Source organism: Ambystoma mexicanum, chromosome 10 (assembly GCF_040938575.1).
Source record: "Ambystoma mexicanum isolate Mex_15411 chromosome 10, UKY_AmexF1_1, whole genome shotgun sequence".
Classification (NCBI taxonomy): Eukaryota; Metazoa; Chordata; class Amphibia; order Caudata; family Ambystomatidae; genus Ambystoma; species Ambystoma mexicanum.
Genome location: NC_090932.1, coordinates 1,173,756,356 through 1,173,774,412, shown reverse-complemented (window position 1 = coordinate 1,173,774,412; position 18,057 = coordinate 1,173,756,356).

The window sequence follows — 18,057 nt, the reverse complement described above, 5'->3', positions numbered from 1 at the left end:
TAAACATGGAATAAAAAGCTAACAATTCAAGAGTTACTACACAGTTGTTTTAGTACAAACAATACATATGAAGACCCACACTGCATACAAATCAAAGGCAAATACAGGGAAACTAAAGTAAGGAAGAAAAAAACAACATCACCAGAAAATGTCAATAACATTAAAGGTCATCTTCATGTATAAAAATGAACTGTGTGTTTAAGGCCTGTTCATTGCCCTATGTATGTACGCCATGAGTCGAGACCAAACCCTAAGGAAATCACTTTAAGAACATACAAGGTTAACATCTAGATATATAGCACCTTTTGAATTTTCATAGTCTGTCAGTGAACAAAAACAAGTGGCCTAGATATGTAATGTTATCAGTGATGTCCTCAATGACATTTGTGATGTCATCTTTGATGTCCTCGTTGTTAGTCTTAGCAGTGCATTGTGGTGGTGCTAGGTATGGTTGCTTAGCTTACCATAACTGGTGAATTTTTTCCCCTGTTTTATTTGTAACCACTGTAACCATTAGGTCCCTTTCACTGAATTCCATAGGTTTTTATTAGTGCAACTTAACCATAATGTCCCTTTAACACATTCTTTCACTGAATATATATATGTTATGAGTTTGTGGGTTGGGGGATGGTGGTTGGCAGGGCAGGGTAGTGGGAGTGGCGATTGACCCCCACCGCCATTCAAAAACAAAAAACTAATAATTTGATCATAAGAACCATGGTGAAAAATGCACGTTTAATGTACTAACGAGGGAAATGACTGGTTTGAAACACATACATACGTTGCCACCATTACGCCTTGCATTCAGAGCTGATCAGAGGCGTCCTTCTTCTTGCATATCTGCTGAACCTCCTTCCCGATTGTCTTGCTCCTGTCATGGGATCAAATGACCCTTCAAGCTATCAAAGGACCCTTCCACAGGTGCTGAGTAAAGCAGGGGTGATGCAATTCATTCCTGTGTCAAAGTCAGATACCACCTTTTCAGGTTTAGTAGGCATCTATGTTTAGAAGAGTAGGTTAGAAGAGCATGTAACTGTTTTGTGTGTGCTACACAGGGGAAATTCATTTGGGCCATTAAGTAAACAGAAAATAATCTGTAGAAGAATTCTAAGAGAAAAAATATGCTCTTATCTCATCCGCATAGAATCTGTACAAATGTCCGCCTTTTCAAGCATAAGGGCAGGTTGCATTTGACGGTTTTCCTGGGCATGTGATTAGATTTTTATGCCACCATCTCATTCAGGGTTTCGGTGGCACCGGCTTCAAAATGAAGCATACACTAGACTCCAACCGCATTTAACATGGCTGGACATCTCAGCAACCTAAGCGCCCATCTCAGACATGGGGCCAGACTGCACTTCCAAGTTTACATCCAGCCAGCAGCCCAGGTGTACATGTTCAGTGCCATTAAATTGATAACACCAGCACCTGCTATCTATAGATCTGACAAGAAGCAAGGGCCTTGCCTAAATAGCTGTATAAAAACATAGTATTTCTTCCAGAAATCCTTTCTGCAGAAAACAAATTGTCTGCAAGAAATCTCAGGGGACAAAATAAACAGAGCAAAAGCTTTCCGACTCGTGGACGCCCTGACTGGTACCCTCGTAAAAGTAGAACAGTATCACGGTGACGAGGCCGAAATCTCGAACTCTTGCATCTAAACGTGCCTCAGCCACAGCTCACAGCCAAGCAGTGATGTGTCTGTCCACTGTCTGCATTGTCCACAGACCAACCAGCACGCAGGTCGTCCCCAGCCTCCACCGATTGGCTCAGCTAAAGGGCGCCTTCTTATGATGTAAAGCACCATGCTGTCACTGAGACTTCCCTGAGCCAATCAGAAGGCCACTGATTCATCAGCAGTGACCGTAGTGCGCCTTTACTAGTGTAAGGACTGAAGCAAATGACGAAATCATTGCCTTTGTCACGAAGTTAAATAGTGACATTGCTGTCCCGGAATGACCCACGCAAGATGGACTCAGCTGGAAGTAGAAGCTGGGGTCAGAGTGAAAACATCAGCATCAGAGCTCCAGGCAGGCGGGATAACCATCAAACATTCATTTCCATAATTGAAGTGGGCGAATTAAATATTGATTGCACCTGGCATTTAGAGATCCATTGTATCTCTGCAGTGCTAATGGGCTTGTTCCCTGGCCTGGCCCTAGCTCTGCATGGGGAGGGATGGAGAAGCTGGTGGGGGCAGTGACAGGGCTGTGTGCAGACTGCAATAGCTGCTGCTTTAGCCCAGCATGTAGAGAAGATTGGGAAAAACAGCTCAGCGCTGCGTAGCAGAGAGAGCTGGAGAGGGGCCTCGAGAACTCTGTAAGGCGTTATCCAGTTGTGAAGGCACAGTGCATGTGCCCTCGGGGTAGCTGAAGAATGCACCCCCCTGCTGTGCTGGAAATGCGAATCTTTTACCACAGGAATGAAGAAAGTACCATAGCCAGGTTTATAGATGGGTTCAGAAGCCGGGTCTCCTGGAAGCAGATTATCTATGGTTTATCAATGAAGCCCTGTCAATCCATATCCGGTCCATGAGTTCACTCTGCAAACCATCAATATTCTATGACAATACCTTCAGGTTACACTCACGAGTATTTCTCTCTTGATATTTAATCTTCAGTTACGGGTCCCTTGCAGGGTTTGGGAGGCAAAGAATGAGTCTAATGTAATCAGCTCTTCAACAGGTTGGGTGGACCCAGCCTGGGTGGGCTTGCTGGCTGATGTGAGGGGGTTTTGTCACTCAATAGACAGTTCAATTAAGCCGCATAAGCCCTTGTTGATGGTCTAATCACACACAATGGATGTTAGAGGTTGGGGGGAGATTGATATTTCATAGACAGTAGCCCCTCCACAACTGCTTGATGGGTCAAAACTAATTTATTAACATTACAATTAGGGTTATTTAAATCTGATAAGCACACAACTTCAACTATGTCATCACAAATCATTGGTAGACAACCTTTAGTACGGATTTGTTAACCAAAGAGCCGCCCCATTCACCAGTTGCCTCGAAAAGTTAGGTACTCGTACAATGTACTTGGCCTTTTCCTCCACCTGACTGCTTCCAGGACCATGTTGAGGGGATTCCCTGTTTCCTCCCCGATCTGTCTTGTAGATCAGATGTCCTGGTGTGTGATAGGTTAATGCGATTGATACTGTGCACTGCGGCCCTCTGCGTGGTCTGGCTTGAATAAGAGAGCTGGACACTAAGTTTCGGGGGCATTTATGTTCTGGGGCCAGCTTTCTTTCACTATGCCTATCAATAGTGGTAAGTACATTAAAAGCTGTTGGTTTAGTAGTTGCATGAAGCGTCTTCTGTACATTTGAACTGTCAAACATGAAAGTACCGGAGCCAAGGCTCCTTTTCTTTGCCCGATTTGTCACAGCCATGTCCCACCCCGCAGCAAATCCCAGTAGCCCCACGGTGGGACAGCCGAGTTTGTTAGTGTCTCTTGTATTAGAATTCACATAGCAAGTCTTCCAGCCATTACATTACTCGACTCGCTAAGGTTAGGAACGTCCGCTCTGTGGACCGGCAACTCCTTTTGGAGGTCACAAGGGCCTAAACAGACCTTCTTCAAGTAGTTTTAGCCCCTTTATTGTCACCCAAGCCTTAATAGATTTTGAATTCAAATTGAAGTTAGCAGCCTCTGGGCGGTTTGTTGGACAACAAATGTCTATTTGCCCTATATCTGTCGACAGAGTCACTCTGGGACATGTACGTCCATGATGAAGAGGAGACTTCAATAGCACAAAAGGACTTGTTTTCGTGGAGGAAGAGGGGACCTTTATCACGAAGGGAACATCCCCTGCAACACTATTTGAACAGCCTTTGCTCATAAGTGCAAAAATGTGAGGAACTTTTTTTTTTTTTTTTGGGGATATCAACTTATTGACCTCCACGCCCTAATTTCTCTAAAGTTAAATTGGAGTGTCACATGTGTGTTAAGAGGTAAACGGAGACAATGGGGGTCATTACACGGTAGGAGGTAACCATGCCGCTATTAGCGCCATGGCTACCCCCTTACCGGGTACCGGGTCCGGGTTCCTTGAATGAGGAATTACCGGGCCATTCCGACCTTGGAGGGCCCAGTAATTCCCCATTCAGGGAACCCAGACCCTGAACATCACCATTCCCATTCGAGCCCCCATAGGGCTCAATGGGAATGGGGAGGGTGCTAACAACGCACCATGGTTTACTCGCGGGACCCGCTAAGGGCGCCTGGTAAAACCATGCGTCCTTAGCGGGTTCCCGTGAGCAGACTTGTAATGAGGTGGTAAGGGGTTGACGGCTCTGGCACCTTTACTGGCGCCGTTAACCCCTTACCGCCTCACTCGTAATGACCCCCAATGAGTTCCTCTACTCCGTGTAACAGGTTCAAAGTGAGTTTTCTTCACACAAAGACATGCCCCACAGGAAAGCTCGCTGAGACTGTAAATTGGTTGAAGCTTGCTCGAAATGTAATTTTGTTTTGGTATTACAAAATTTTACAAAAAGGGCTAGAATTTTGTAATACCAACACAAAATTAACAGCCTGATTCATGCAATTATTTGTGTGAAAAACGCAAATTTGCGCGCCTTTCTGCCCGAAAATCCCCATACTTAACAGAGATTTTTGGCTAGAAAGGCGCGCAAATCTGCGTTTTCCACACAAATAATTCCATGAATCAGGCTGTTAATCTCGAGCAAGCTTCAACCAATTTACAGTCTCAGTGAGCTTTTCTGTGGCGCTTGTCTTTGTGTGAAGAAAACTCACTTTGGCTTATAAGCGGGCTTCCATTCCCGTGACCTCGATAAATATCAGCTGAGTCATGAATGTACACCCCGCCCCCTCTTGAGATAATGCACGCGGCACCTCAAGCAAGGTCAGCATAACTTTTTCCAGATTGGCTGAGGGAATTAACTTTATATGGGCCCTGTTGGAGTTACAATGGAGCGTGGATTGCAGCGCGCGTAGCGTATATCAGCGAATTGTACCTCGGCAAAATGCACGTCTTCCACGTGCCAACTGCATATTCACGTGTTTCATGATCCCACTTTTATTGTTTTACATTTCTGTATATTTACAATGTCAGGGCGATTTGGAGCATTCACAAGGCAATAATAAGTTGCACTACATAAAGAGACGTGCCAGGGGAAAGCCGCGCAATGGGGAGGGGTGGGGGGCGCATGTTCCTGGGCCGCTGCCCTCACATGTGAAGGAAGTGAGAGGGCTGGCACTGGGTGTGCACAGGCAGAGAGAAACATTACCCAGAATCCTACATACTGATTCAGGACGTGTACAAAAGCTCATATGTCATCAACTCGAGCCAATAAAACCCATTTCGAAATGCTTTTATTGGATACCGCTGGTGACATAGATTTTTAATTGACAACCGGGTAACGTATACAAATGGCAGGCTTAGATTACTTCACCCAACTTTTGCATTATTTAAGAATATGTCACACTGTTTTGCATTACTTCAGCACACAAGTAACTCCATTGGATTACTGCAGGTTAGTTTGGATTACTTATTTTACATACATCCTTTTGTCTCCTGGGTTTAAATGAATAATTAGCCTTATAACATGTCTGCACTGTAGTACAAGAGAAACATGCCCATGGCTGTTTTCTAACGTATGCCTGTTCTACTAGAGTTGAGCCCAAAACATACGTTACATATTTGATACCGGGCCACCCAGTCGCGGCCGTTTCACCGCATATGGTGAATTGAAATTGATATTGATATTTTATTTGTATTGCGCTCATACACAAGTGTTTCAGAGCGCGACGAGGCAACGGAGGGATACAAGGACGGACAAAAACAACAATCTTACTAGGCCCAGTGACATTGAGAACGCGCAAGTGCACGGGTGGGGACGGGGGAAAGTGCAAGGGAGAGTAGTGGAAAGTGCTGAGCAAAGGATAAAACAACAACAAATGGTAGTGCAGCCAGCAAGGTGGCAAGTGCAATATTAAAGCGCAGACAAGGGGTGTCAGATAAGTGCAGGTAAGGGGACTGTAGGGTTATAGATACAGACCCAAGTGCCAGGGTTGCCAGGAGGCAGTGTGAGTGTGTGGCTGTGTGGGCAGGGACCTGGGCCTGAAAATCATAGGGTAACGAGGTGCCCGGTGCTGAAGCAAACAGATCAGCAGGGGCGAGGAAGAGTGAAGACAGAAGCAAAGAGGAAGGTCTTGAGGTGATTCCAGAACTGAAGATGGTTCTCTTCAAGTTTCAAAGAGGCAGGGAGGCTGTTCCAGATGGAGGCCCCAGCTGAGGAAAGATATGTACCCCAAACTCGTTGCTCGGCGAAGCGACTGACCCTGAGTGAGTTGGAGGTGGAGGAGCGAAGCCCTCGAGTAGGAAGGTATTTATGAAGGGAGAGTTGAAGGTATTGTGGACCCAGGCCCCAGAAAGCCTTGTGGACAAAGCAACGGATCTTGAATTTAATCATTGCAGCCACTGGGAGCCAATGAAGAGATTTCATGGCTGGAGAGATATGAACCCTGGGCTTGAGGCCAAGGACAAGCCTTGCAGTCCTGTTCTGTATGAGTTGCAGAGGGTGGAGATTAGAAGCAGGCAGATTTAGAAAGAGGCTGTTACAGTAGTCCAGCCTAGAGAGAACCAGATCCCTAGAGATAGTGAGCTTCTGGGGGAAGGAGAGGAAAGGAAGAATGCCTCTAAGGAGTTGCAGTTGGTAGTTTGACTTTTTAGAGACGTCAGAGATGTGAGGAGAAAAGGAGAGTGTGGAGTTGCAGATGACCCTGAGGTTCTCAGCCTCACAGGTGGGAGCAGGAAGAGGGCCAAGGGAGGCCTGCCAGAGAGTGACAGGAAAGGAGGGTGCAGGTGTGACGATGAGGAGAATCTCTGTCTTACTGGCATTAAGGCAAAGATCAATGGTGGCACACCACTCCTGGATAGCAGACAGACAATCAAAGATGAGAGAAGGAGAAGAGGTGGCAGAGGGAAGCCTGAAAATGAGCTGAGTGTCATCCGCATAGCACTGAAAGGTGGAGCAGAGAGCGGCAATGCAGTGGGCAAGGGGTGCCAGGTATTGGTTGAAAATCCAGGGAGAGAGGTTAGACCCCTGGGGAACACCACAGGTAGAGAATTAGAGGGAGGAAAGGAAGGACCCAAGTTGGACCTGCGAGGGTCGATCAGAGAGGAAAGAGATCGGCCAGGGCCTGATCGGTGATACCCAGGTTAGCACAGAGACGGTTGAGCAGGATGGCATGGTTGGCTGTGTGAAAGGCAGAAGAGAGTTTCAGTAGGATGAGGACAGAAGGGATGTTGGAGTCGAGGTTGGAGAGCAGGTCTTCACAGATGTTCAGGAGAGCAGTTTCCATGCTTCTGGCAGCTCTGAAGCCAGACTGATGGTCATGGAGACAACCAACAGTGTCGGTGTGGAGGTGAAGCTGGGAGATGGACAGCTGTTCCAGGAGCTTGCCCAGGAAAGGAGTAATGGAGATCGGGTGATAGTTAGCCGGGCATGAGGGGTCGTTTGTCGGTTTCCTGAGAAGGGTGTGCACAAGAGAGTGCTTCAGAGGGGAGGGGAAGGCTCCAGAGGTAAAGAAGAGGTTGCAGAAGTCGGCCAGAGCAGGAGCAAGGGTGTCAATGTGGTCCTTGATGGTTTTGGACAAACAGGGAAGAACCTGTTTTGACAAGACTTTCATAGATCAGACTTGTCTGGAAATCTCGTTAGGGGAGAACAGAGGAAAGGAAGAGAAAGAGGGAGTGGGCGGCTGCAGGAGGGCCACAGGTAGCAGATAGATATGGGGGAAGAGGAGGAGAGGAGGAGAGGGCGGACAGGATGTCCTGGGTTTTTGAGATGAGGTGAGAGGCAAGGGCCATGCAAAGGGCCTGGGAGGCGATGGGAGAGGCAGAGACTGCAGCCGGGTTGGCCAGCTCCTTGCAGATTTTAAAGAGTTCGGCCGAGTTGTTAGATGCTGCAGAGACACGGGCTTGGATGTGGGCTCTATTCTTGGTGCAGACAGAGGGCCGGCATTGCCTTTGGAGCAGGCGGCAGGCTAGTTTGTCGGAGGATGTACAAGAGGCCCACCATTTCTTCTTAGCCACCCTACACTCGCGTTTAAGGGTGGCCATTTTGCTGTATATGTCGGAGGATGTACAAGAGGCCCACCATTTCCTCTCAGCCACCCTACACTCGCGTTTAAGGGTGGCCATTTTGCTGTATTTTTTGTGGCCTATTTTTAAAAGGGGCAATCAAAGGGTACATACATCATTGAATTTACGGTTGTGGGTGGTTGGGGCATTCAAAGGGCCATATGGGGTCTTGCCCCCATAAAATAATGCAGCAAAAAAAATTGGTAAAGCTGCCACTACAAAGAAACGGCCCAGATCCCCAGATTTAGCCGGCAAACAATATTTACAAATATTTCCATCCAGCCCTGTGTGCTGGAGGGGTGTCTTTCTTTCAAAATGTGTCTATAAAAAACACACAATCAAGAAGTTTGTATTCGTTTAATTATCTTTCAGGAAGTTGGCATTGTTCCAAATCATCATTATGTGACACAAATTAAGATAAGTAGAAAGTTTAATAGCTGCAATGAACCCATTACCTATCAGGCGGACGGGTGAACCGGTGAAATTGCAGTAATCACTTTAATGTGACAGGAGGTCCATGAAGGGCATCCGAACAGGCAGGAGCCCAGTGCCGGTCGCAATCCCATCCGATCTATTTGGGATACTCGTGGAATTATGGGGACCGGTGCTGGCGATTTCTGTAATAGCTTTAGTATAGCTCAGCTCTCTTTTCCAGTAGCATGGAATGATGCTATACTTATTCCAGTAGATAAGAAGGGCCCTCAAAACCATCCTGGCTCGTACCGCTCATTCTCTCTCTCTTGGATACCCAACTCAAAATATGTGGGAGGGTATTACTGGCAAAGCGTCAGGACCGGGTGGTCTGTAAGGGACTGCTGTCACCGCTACGACTGGGATTCAGAAAGGGATTGGGCATGAAGGAATACATTTAGAACCTTTATTTGTTACTGGCTAATTCTTCCTGGCTCAGAAAAGTAAAAGATCTATTTAGCTTCTATAGACTTACAAACAGCGTTCGACAAGGTTAATAGAACACAACTGTGGTTGTCCTTAAAATGGCAGCATTGTTCAGTGAACATATTTTAAGGTCTTTGCACAGTGATTCTAGGGCATGTGTGCACAAAAGACAAGATGGTCAGTACCCACTCTGGTTCCCGGTGGAAACGGGGGTTCGCCAGGGTTGTGCGTTAGCCCCATCGCCATTTTCTGTATACGTGAATGATTTAATGACCACTTTGATTGATAAAAAAAACGGCATGTTCGGTATTTTGGTACTTTGAGAATTCCAATCCTGGTATACACGGACGATGCAGTCCTCCTTGCGAGAACCCCACATACACTGATTGACACATGCACGAGTTATATGTATAATCTGGATTTGGAGGTGAATGTGGCAAAATCATTTGTGATGAGCTGCAAGGCCTCCAATAGGAACTGCAGGCATTCCAGGATCTGTGTAAAGGGGCACGCTTCTTCGTTCAACCAACTCACTTGAGTATTGAGACACTGACAGGCATCGGCATTGCACTAAGCAAGCAAACAATATGGGGCAAGCCATAGGTGGGATAAACAGATTCACTACAATATATAAAGCCCGTCCTATCAAAATGATGCTCAAGCTGTACACCACAAAGGCCGTGGTGAAGTATGGAGCAGGAATTTGGGGGTTTACATATCCTTCTATACTCCAGGTTAAGGAGAAATCGTTTTTGGGGTTGCCAACCTCAGCGCCGAATTTTGCAGTACACCAAGAGTTAGGCATCGGATTCCTTGAGGGCAAAATAATGTTTGTTATTATTGCGAAGGGTGTTGTCAAACAAGAGGGCACCCATCAGATATTGCACTCTAGATTGGCCTTGGAAAGGGAAACCATGCTAATTCCCCGACTACAATACATGACATGTTCCTCTGATAGAATCAATGCGGGATTGATCTTTACTGACGCTACTACAACAGAAAGCAGCTCAAACACATTTTACAAATAAAGGTTTCTTGAGGTCTTATCCAGCGACCATGAATCAAGAGAACTCCTTAAGCCCTTTAATCATAGATACATGATCTACGCCACCAATATATGCAAAATTACTTAATAGAACATTTTGGACTGTTGTATTGTGTTGTATTTTGTCATTTATATAGCGCTCTTGCCCCACTTGTGTGGCCTCAATGCGCTTTTTCCTTGGTTGAACGCCCTTGGTAACCATAGTCAATGTGTATGGAAAATTGTAGGGGATTTAGTTTAGGGGATGCTTGTGTGCATGTTGCCATTCTAAGACTTGGGTGGCAGGCAAAGCTCGATTTAAGCAGCCCAGGAGAGGTCAGGCACGTGGGTGGGTGCTGTTGAGGGTTAGAGATAGATTGCTATTGTTGAGAGAGTCTATGCGCGACAAGCTATACCAAATTCCTTTTGGGTAGTGGTAGCTGTATGCCAGTGGCAGAGGTGTTGAGGTATGTCAGGTGTTTCAGTCTGGTTTAAATTACCTGTTTAAAGTTTATTGCCACTAAGGGCAGTTACAGCTTATTGGACAGGAGCTTCACCTACCAATTCCAATTGCATTGTGTGCAATGGGGGTATTGAGGATCTGCTGAATTTTATCTTTTTCTGTCCTAGATGTGCACAACTTAGGAAACAAACCATGACTCCACTTTTGCAAAGCCTGAATATCACGCAATGCAGAAGGGGTTGTGCTACAGTTTAATGGCCAATTCCCCTTTAATTGCAGGGATTTGGTTCATGTATTTAAAAACTGCTATCAGGATTAAAATTGATAGGCTGAAGGCTCTCGATATTGTTTTTTATGGTTATTATACTACTCGGTTTATACGTCTCATCATGTGTAATTATAGATAAGCAACAGCCCTAGCATTTAAACCTCTCTGCGCTTGCATGGGGATTGAACTGAAGTATGTGGAATCTTTTTATTCATTTTATGATTTTACTACCCAATTGATGCTTGAAATGTATAGTTTGTATGTAGTATGATGCACTTTTATGGCAGTCGCCGAATAAAGTTTGTTAACACTAGATTGGATTACATAAATGTCGCTGATGTGCCATATCACAACCTAAAACTGGGTAACCTAAAGCAAGGACGCTGATAATAAAGATGATCAATTAGCAAGGAGGGAATTAAGTATTCATGACTGGGTGCAGGTGTGGAAATGGGTAACTCCCTTGCCTTTGTGAATAAAGTACATATTACTGCGATCCCACACAGTTTAGAGCAGTCAATGCCAGATTAACAAGAGTCTTCTCTTAAATTCTCCTCGCCTCCTTTTTCCTCAGATCTACCGTTACAATTCCTGTTCTTCTTATTGGTACTTCTTTCATGTTTCCATCCTAAACTCTTCATCCCCAAAACCATCACCCTGGCCCAGTAATTCTCCCCATGAGCACAATTGAACGAGGCTCGCCAATCTGATCTGTTCTCTTGCTCGGAAGCTATTAGAGCTTTTCAGGGAGGGATCCAGGGTGTCAGAAACCGTCCCAGCATTTTTACCCATTGCTGTAGATTCTCAGTATGGCAATCTGGGTCATGTTGGCTGCTCCTCATCAAGCCACGGGGGCTCCAGACAGAGTGCATGCGCTAGCCAGAGTCACATAGCTAGATCTGGTTCGTACAGACAGCCAGCTCTTCCCTTCACTGCTCCCAAATAGAACAATTGTAAGTGTTTGCTTGAAAATGGTTAGAATAGAAAACTAGCAGATTCTAAAGAGAGACCCTTGAACCCCACATGACATAGGTAAAGCAGCACATGAACATACATTAGCAGCTGTGAATGAATCCTTAGTTGCATATACTTCGTTGTTTAGTCCTTGGAGTGCGGTCAAGCCACTGCGCAGCTTTTTTTCCTCTTTGTTTGTTATACTAAGTTGTTTCACATCAGCTCATAGGGTTTATGAGCAAGATGTTACATCATCTTGGCAATCGACCTCTGGACTGCCTATAATCTGCGATTATCAGCAGATATAACTCAGCATGCTAAGCGCACTCGCCTCAGCCATGGGGCCAGCCTGTTTGAACCCTGAGAGGACCTTTATCCCTCTGATGGTGGCAAGCGGAGTACCGATACATTAGGTAATAAAAGCACCTATGACAGATAGCCCAATATAAACATCTGCTATTATTATCATCATACTTCTATGAATTGGACCTCCTTTGACTGGCAAGCATGGCTACCCAGAGTGGATGCCTGCCTCTTAGGAAGCACACGCCTATATGTGTTTCTACCTGTCGCCCACAGTAGCTTTACAAATGGACTTTAGTTTGTGGCAGAGCATAGGTCTTCCTGAAAATGTATAAGTGCCCGCTTCATGCACAAACTAAGAGTCTTTTTTTAATGATATAGTTTGTAGCACAAATATAGCTTGAGGGCATGCACGGAACCTTTTACAAAGTGTGGAAGGCAGCAGTGGGGCGTACTGTTACTGTTGTAAGAAGAGCACATGGATTCAGAAGTGTGGCATTGCTGTAAAAGCCACGTTTTTAATGTTTTGTGGAACTGGAGGATGGCTTTCTGAACCTGCAGTGAGATCATGTTCCAGAGAACTGGGGTGTGGCCTGGAAAAAAGTGTTTGCTGGTCCTCTGTTGTGGGCTGGCTTTGACCAGCCTTTTGATGGATTTTCTACAGTAGCAACCGGGGCCCGCAGAGGTGTGGAGTTGAGCCACCAGGTGTGTTGGTGTGCATTAATGACTGCCTTGTAGAGGTGCAAGCAGTGTTGAATAGGATTCTTTCAGGAAGGGGTGGCCAGTGAATCTCATGCAGGGAGGCAGAGAAGTGGTTAACTTTATGGGTGCCTATAATGAGATGGGTGGCAGCGTGATGGACAGCCTCGATGGGGGTCGGATACGAGGTGGGGGTCCATTTAAGAGGACCTTTCCCCATCAATGTGGGGGATCACTAGAGTCTGAACCACCGTGCAGAAGTCATCCGGGGTAACAAAGGGTTTGAGTTTATGGTGTGTGGTGGTCTGAAGTCAGGCCATGTGGGCTTTCTTGGCTAAGTGCTTTTGGAACGAGAGGCTGCTGTTGGCAATTAATCCTAGGGATAAGCTTTGAGGTGAATCCTTCCAGTTGCCCATTGCCAAGCCCCTTCTGGGCATGCTGTTTGGCAGGCGGGCCAATGAGGGCAAATTCTGTCTTGGTGGGGTTAAAATTAAGGTAGGCATTCGACATCCAGGTTTTGATAGGGGCCAGGCTCTCACAGAGGTTGCCTGACGGCCTTTGACCTTGATGTACTGTTGTCATCAGCGAATTGGTGAATGGCTAAGTTGGGGCGCTTAAGGAAATTCCCAGCATTTCCATTTAGAGGCTAAACATGATTGGGGAGATGTGAATGGGAGTCGTTTGGATCTGAACAGACCTATCTGTACAACTTAGTGTCTGCCGAATAGGTAGGAAGCAAACTATTTTAAAATTGTACCAGAGAGGTCCATCGTATCAGAGAGGTGGGGTTAAGAGTGTCTGATGGTCCAATGTGTCAAACGCAGCTGAGATCTCCAAGAGGACTAGCAGGTGCAAGACACACTTGTCACTGAATTGCAATGTTTCATTCACCACTTTGGTGGTGTGTCTCAGCACTGCAAGTGCTCTGGTGAAGTGCCCTGCTGTCAGGAACCATTATCCACTTCCGGTCGGGTCATTGTTTTTCAATCAATACAAAGTGACTTGTTTGATACAAAACATGGAAGTCAGCTACTGAGGCCTGTGTCATGAGGGGATCTGTGTGATTTGGCCATGGCAGAATTGTTTGCGGCAGAATTGACTGTAGTGAATTTCGCTGCAAATGCAATTTTACCGCGGCCAAACTCCACAAATCTCTGCCCCTCTACCTGCAATACACCCCTCATCCCCCACTTACCTTTTCCTCTGCTGCTGTCTCTCTTGACCCAGTGGTGTCAGTTCCGTCCCTCCAACGTGGGTCGGATCCGATGCTGCAGGGTCCCCTTTTCTTTCTTTTTTTTCGTCCCCCACCTTCAATATTCAGGAAGCGGGGGACATCCATGCAACCCCCCAAGGCCAAAAATGCCAAACATGGGGAGCGGGGGACACCCCTGCAATCCCCGCTCCCCATGTTTGCCATTTATCACCCAATTTGATTGAATTTTATTGACCGAATGGTACTGGCTGATGGGGTAGATGGATCCGTATCCCTGCAGCGGCCACTGCAGTTCTTCCAGGCCCTCACTCCTCAGGGTCCTGAGGCCTCTTGCTCCCTCGTCACAGATCAGTTGGTGTAGAGAAAGTTGCTTGCATGCCCCAGTCCACCTGGAAACACGAGGTCCACCTGGAAACACAACATTCCTGACTTCTCAATTGCCTGTGGTCAATTTCCCGCAGGTTTCCCTTTGTCAATTTCCTCTTACCAATGGACACATTGCCTATCAATATATCATAGTTTATAGCAAAGGTGGTTATGGGACAAGACAGACCTTATCTCTCCGGTCCCTACGGCCAGCGAGGTAAGGACCGTCACTGAAAGCATGCCAGGAACAGGTGTCCTCTACCCCTGACAAAAGGTCTCTATTTCAGGAAAAGATAACTGGAAGTTGGCCTGCATGCAGCAAATCCAAACTTGCTGGGTGAGGTGGCTCTACAGGTGTCTTTGGATCATGTATATTTACAAGTGCATCTAAAGTAAGCAACTATGCATACAGTTGCATACTTTCCACCTTCTTTTTGCAACTATTGGGCAACTCGAAGACATGGTTCTGATTGATCTGCTCACAAGGGCATAGTGATCAAATCAAAATGCAAACAAAATCTGACCTGTGTTCATAATGTTATGATTCACACGTTGCACGCAACATATGTACCGTTGGTGGTAACCGTAAAGGCATTGACTGTTAGAGAAACCGTATGTTGTGATCGGCTGCCTAATTATGGGTCATGTGGTATTTACTTGGTGTGGTATTCCTTAAAATTATGGGACAGAAATATGCAGGATCCCCCAAAGGGTAGTGGTGATATGGGCATCTGCCCCATGGCACCCATCTCTTTACTTCCTTTCCTGATGAAATGGATGGAATCTCTGGTGGGCCCTTGACTTAGTTCATTTTTAGAAGATTCCTCTTTTTTCATCCTTCTATGTCTGTCTTTTGATCAGGCCATGGCACCAAGGGAGTTCTAGTGCCTGCGGTTGATGACATGAGGAGATCAGGATCACAGCAGTGTGGGAGCATTGATTCGTCTTGACCTCTCCGCCACGTTTGACACTATTGATCATGTCATCCTGCTGGAGCACTTCGCAGATGCTGGCCTCTTGGGTGCCGTTCTGGCCTGGTTTAGTTCCTTTCTATCAGACCGGACTCAATCGCTCTCTCTCCCCATTTTTGCTCTACTCCTGTCCCTCTTCTTTGTGGTGTCCCTCAAGGGTCCGCCATCTCCTCGATCTTGTCCAACATCTATTTTCAGCCCCTGACCAAGCTCATCCTCTCTCATTGCTTCCTGTGTTACTCCTACATAGATGATACGCAAATTATTGTGCACCTCGACCTTTCTCAGGTTGACAGTGCATCAACGCTTGGTGTCTTTTTGGGTGCTGTGCGGGAGTGGATGAGCAACAATTGGCTCAAGCTGAATGGTGACAAGACCAAGGTGTTGGGCCCACCTCGGGTATGGTTTTCTGGACTCTGCTCTTCTGGCCCTCTTTTCTTGGCCCGTGTCCCACTCCAGTGGTGGCTGGAAAAGACCCAGGGGTAAAAATGTTGGCTTCTTTTCTACCAAAACCAGCTCAGTGCTATGCACCAGAAGGGCTACTTCCAGTTAAAGATTTTGCGCAAGGTTCTCCCTTTTATTCCATCTGAATTTAGGGCCCCTATGGTGGCCTCCCTTGTCTTATCCTCACTGGACTACTGTAACTCTCTTTACCTGGCACAACCTGCTTATCTGATGAGGTGTTTGCAGGTTCTTCAGAATTCTGTGGCGAGAGTAGCCACCGGTACGCCTAGGCGTGCCAACATCACTCCAGTTCTGTGCCATCTTCACTGGCTACCAGTGACCAAAAGAGTTTCAATTTAAAACATTGTGCCTGATACATCGCGCTTTTCGTGGTATTGACAGGCTTAATTCTGCCCATATGTTCCCATTCAGTCTCTCCGCTCTTCCAATGCCTGTCGGATTGTAATCCCCTATGCTAAATACTCCTGAATCGGTGGATGAGCCTTTTCCATAGCAGCTGCTGTGCTTTGTAACTCTCTCCCTCTATCACTCTGTCATATGAACAACCATTTGTCTTTTAGGCGGTCCTTAAAATCGTATTTGTTCTAATGAGTCGGCCCTTTTGTTTTTCTTAATCCTACCCATTTGCTGCTTAACGCCAAGATGCCTCTGGGCTGTCGTGGCGCTTTATAAATAGCCATAACATAACATCTCAGATCCTCAACTAACTTTCTCACCAATTTTCAGCCATGTCTGCATGTAGGGATTGATGGATAATATGTATATAGAGCTAATCTAGCTAGGAATCAATGTACCGCTGTACACCGGGAAACATACAAAAATGTCACCCCGAACACTGCAACATGTTAATTACTACGCATTTGTGCGGTACTAACATACCGACCCCCACTACACTGACTAATGTGAGCAGGGGTTGTGGGGGTCCCCTCTGCTCCCCTTTGTTGGTGTAGTGGGGGTCTGTGGTTTTGGTGGTGTCCCCCGCTTCCATTGGATGGTGGCGGGGGACAATAACATGTTTTTTTAAAGTAAAAAAGCGACCCTGCTATGCCAGTTCAGACCCACGTTAGTGGGAGAGAACGTAGGCTGCAGGGACATAGGAGACACGGTGGCACACTGGGAAGTGTGCTGCCGAAAAGGTAAGTGGATGAGTAGGGGTTTGCGGGGAAAAGTGATTTATGTGATCACTGCGTCACGCCATAAAGGGAGCCAGCAATTTGAAATTCGACATTATGGTTGGGCGGGCGATCACATGGATCCGTACACAGTACATACGAGTCATACAAAGAGACATACGTTGGTATGGTGGTCCCGTTGGGGACTGTGGGGGAGGGTAGCAAAGGTGTTCTATGTTCTGTTGTGTCCTGTAAGTAATTTTAGGAGCCCTGAAGATGTGTGGTGGGATGTTGTTCTGCGGTCTTGGCACGTAAAAGGAGAAGGAGCATTTGTTTGCATAATGCATAGAAGTGTCATTACTGACCCTCCTGTGCATTTTTGCTTCTTGAAGCAGTGTGGTCTTCTGATGTCTCGAAAGCATTTCCGACATTCACGCGGGGATGGAAATTCATTCGAAAACTTTTACTTTTAACAACATAAGGTACTCCAGAAATGCTGCTTTTTTTTTTTTTAGTGTTTGGTTAGAGTTTACCCCCCCTGGCGCTGGTAACGTTCTATTCCAGGCAGAGCCCTCAGATAACCACATGCAGTGAGGGTAACGCCTGCCTGAGGCATACCTAATGCAAATAGCGCAAAACTCGTAATGAGGGCCGTTGCAGTTAAAAATATAGATTTGTGTGAAAAACGTCCAATTGAACCCACATGCTGTCAGCATTCTACACATAAAAAAATAATACCAACGTACAGGGCAATTCTTTACAATGCGTTCCTTATTCATTGCATAAGGGCCTTGGCACTCCCGCCCCCTGCTCTTGTTGAATTGCATTGACTGCCATCCCGAACGTGCCACATAGATTGAGTAGGCATTGAGAAAGCATGGAAGTAGAGTAGCTCTTTTCTTCTGTGTTGTTTGCTCCAGTTTGCAGAAAGCACCTGAGCCAGAGACGCATTGAGATAAGTGAGTGATGGCTCAGGGTTGTCCAGCTCCAGGCCTCTAGCGCCGGATCCATGTCGGTTTTTCAGGATACCTCCATTAATATTCATGAGATAAATTTGCATACAAGGATTCTAAATGTATGCACATTTTTCCTCGTGAATATTAATGAGGGATTTCCTAAAAACACGTCCTCAAGGCCTGGAGTTGTACAACCCTGGTGCATTGCCTCCCAATTGCACATATCATAACAAAGGTATGACCTCTGGGCCCCCGTGCCT